Genomic DNA, 3,597 nt, shown 5'->3' with positions numbered 1-3,597 from the left:
GATGAGTTGGGAGAGAGATGGAGTTGGGGCATTAGGGAGAGTCAGAGGTATGTGGATACAATCAAAATGCATTGTATAAAATTTGTGAAATTTCAAGTAGTAGATAAAAATTATTCTCATAAAAGAATGTGAAGGAAGTAGTTTAGTGTTAGAGCACTTAGCATGCTGAAGGTCCTGGATGATGTGACTTCCAACATTCTCTCTCTCTCTCTCTCTCTCTCTCTCTCTCTCTCTTTCTCTCTCTGTCTCTCTCTCTCTCTCTCTTTCTCTAAGACACACACACACACACACATTTGTTGGATGGTTCTGGGGTGTAGCTCAGTGATATACTGAATGTTTAGCCTGTGTGATGGCTTAAATTAGTTCATGGCACCAAAAAAATCAAATGCCAATTATTAATGTAATCTTTCCTTCCTTTTAAGTTGAGTTTCTTATGTATTATGTCACTGCGAAGAACAGCTAACTAGCATAAAGTACAATGATCTATTCACTTGCCATGTTTGAGCTTTGTTATTTGAACATGATCTATTAAATACATAGTTTTTCCATAAGGAACCCTTAGAGGTGTACAGATATTTATGCTTGTGTGTGAGTTCATGAGTGTGCACATGTGTGTGAGTACAGGAGTGTGCACATGTATGTGGAGGTCAGAAGTCAGCATCAGGTGTTTTCCCTAGTCAGGCTCCACCTTATCTTTGAGACAGAATCTTTCTCTGAACCTGGATCTCACTGATTCAACTAAATTAGATGACCTACAAGTTACAAACATCCACTTGTATTGGTTTCCCCTGTGTATGACTACAGGTGTGCACAGAGCTTTGCACATGGGTGCTGAAGATGCACATATTCATCCCCACACTTATGTGGAAAGCCCTTTAACCAATTAAGCCATTTCCTCTGCCTCAATATATGGATATCTTATGGAAACCATATTTACTGTCATCTTATGTGAGGCTCCAGATTTATATCACTTTGTGAAGTAAAAAAATTAAGCCAATTATTGGAAATAAATCAAAACATGGGTATTTTATTTTTCTACAGAACATGTAGTTCAGGAAAGTTGTTTCCAACTTTGTTGCACATAGAATCAGTCACCCAGGGAGCCTTTAAACAGTCCCAGTGCCTGGCTAGCTCCCATAATAATCAACTTAGGACCTCTTAAAATATACAGCAAAGAAGGAAAGGCCACGGAAGAGTATGTTAGAAATAATTCACAAAGCTAGTAAAATGGGCTTTGAAAAAGAAAATTATGGTCTCATTAGAGAAGCCCGGTCATGAAAACAAAGACCCAGAGACAGTTCTTCAGCAGTTTCTCTGCTCTTAGAGATTGTATGATTCCCAGAATGTAGGTTCTTTTGTAAAAAGAAACAAATGGTGGCCACAATTATAATGGAAAGTGCTGGACTAAATGTCTGTGCTTTTCTTTTTCTCTCTTTATCCTCCCCTCCCCATTTTTGTTTTTGTGTTTTGAGATAGGATTTCTGTGTAGTCCTGGCTGTCCTGGAACTCACTCTGTAGATCAGGCTGACCTTGAACTCACAGAGATCTGCCTGCCTCTGCCTCCTGAATAAGTGCTGGGATTAACGGCATGTGCCACCACCTTCTGGGTTTTTAATTTGTATGACCTCTGTACCATATTTATATATGCACAAATAGAAATTCTTGGTGTTATCATGTGGCATGCTATAAGGGTCAGTGTTTTAATTCTTTTGACATCTCTGATCTAGTGAGTAAAGGCCTTGCTGCCTTCATGGGACACATAGAAACCCATGATCAGTTAAGGAAGCATCCTTCCAAGGAAGGAGTCACTCAGCATGGTAGGGGAAACTTCACTTACTATGTAAGGGGGCAGCATTCTTTTCACACATCATATTCATTTTATAATATTTTATATTGTATAATCTCTTACAGTCTTTAAAATACAATTGCTTCAAATGAGATTTTTAGTATTAGCTATACCATCCATTTTTGTTGTTGTTGTTCTTGTTTTTCCCCTAAACACTAAAGGTCTTTCAATGATTGTTTTCTTTCAGGTGTGAAACTTCATTTTGTTTCGATGGCTAGACAAATATTTTTGCAGGTGATTTTGTTGAGATATTCTTTCTTATACATGTACAAATGGTGGTTTCGTTAGCTGATGGTAATTCTATAATGCGTGTGTTACTTGAAGAGTTCCACTCTCTTAGTTCTGCAGCAATGAGTTAGAAGAGTTACTTAAAGGCACACTGAATTGCCAAAGGTAGAGGAAGTGGTTGTAGTTTAAGTGTAATTTTGCTATGGCATAGATTCTCTGTTGAGTATTTTGGAGATTAAAATATGATCATCCACGCTGTAAATTAAGACAAACTGAACCCAATTTAAAAGACAAGGTAATTTGAAATGACTTATTTCAGCAATAAAGGAAGCTTAATTTAAACTATCTTCTATAATGAAGTCTTTCTAAGAATGCATCTTTCCTTTCATGGCACTGATGAAACAACTAGGATATTCTTTTGAAATCCACCAATGTTTATGAATTCATGTCTAGAGTCAGTTTTTACTCTTTCCCAATAATTACAGCAGATTTTTCACAGCCAGTAATAGGTTTTTATTTGAGAGGAGGAACTATCCCAAGGTTCAATTTTGACTTTAATATTAAAATTTCCTTTACTCTATTGAATGGCATTGTTAGTTTGGTGCATTTATAAAAGGCTTGGATGAATTTAAATAAATATACTATCAATAGGATATAAAAATAAGAGTATATGTTAGCCAAATAATTTCAGAAGAATGCACAGCTTACTCAGATTATAGATGAGTGTCTATAGAACATCTCGACTGGGCTGGCTATATCACTAATGTTTTCTCCAAGTTCTACTTGAATGGCATAGATTTTTTTAAGTCAGTTACTATGTTACTACAATAAGAATACTATTATATTAGCATCCATAATTGTCTTAGTATATTAACATAACATAATAATGGAATAACATGATCCATTATTTTCTAGCATTTCAAACAGATTTATAGCTAATATTGAGTATGTTGCTAAAGGTATTAAAAAGGTCAACAGGGCAATATTTTGTAAGGCTAAACAGTTTTTGAATAGACTATAATTTAGCTGAAATAAGAGCCACTTTACCCTCACTGCAAAATACTAGATACACTTCTGTACTTTGATCTTAAAAAAAGTTTGTTGTATTTATGCATCCTAATTTCTATAGAAGTGCCTATATGTGTGACATGACAGTGTATGATGTCTCAGTGTTTCAGTGGGTGGGGAAACTGATTTCCTTCTTGTAGTATCCCATTCAAATATTAACAACAGATTTCAATTGAAGCAAGAGACTTGAAAGAAATTATGGAGCCAAAATTTGGTGTGGTGATATCTTTCTTGCACAAATAAAGCCTGTCTGGGGGTCAGAGAATGAAGCTTGCCACTAGCTATCCATAGAGGCCTGGAGGTCTGTATAGACAGACAGGAAGTGACATAGCTGGGCAAAAACAAATTCACTCTCTTCTCTGGCTGAGATGCTTAGGAGGAAAAGTGTGCTGTGACTTGCTCCTTCTCTCTGATCTCTCAGCATTTCCCTCTATATCTGACTCAAGCTTTTTATT

The sequence above is a fragment of the Mesocricetus auratus genome, unplaced genomic scaffold (assembly GCF_017639785.1).
Source record: "Mesocricetus auratus isolate SY011 unplaced genomic scaffold, BCM_Maur_2.0 Super-Scaffold_100026, whole genome shotgun sequence".
NCBI classification, from domain to species: domain Eukaryota; kingdom Metazoa; phylum Chordata; class Mammalia; order Rodentia; family Cricetidae; genus Mesocricetus; species Mesocricetus auratus.
The sequence above is the reverse complement of the archived record's forward strand: the minus strand, read 5'-3'. Positions refer to the sequence as shown.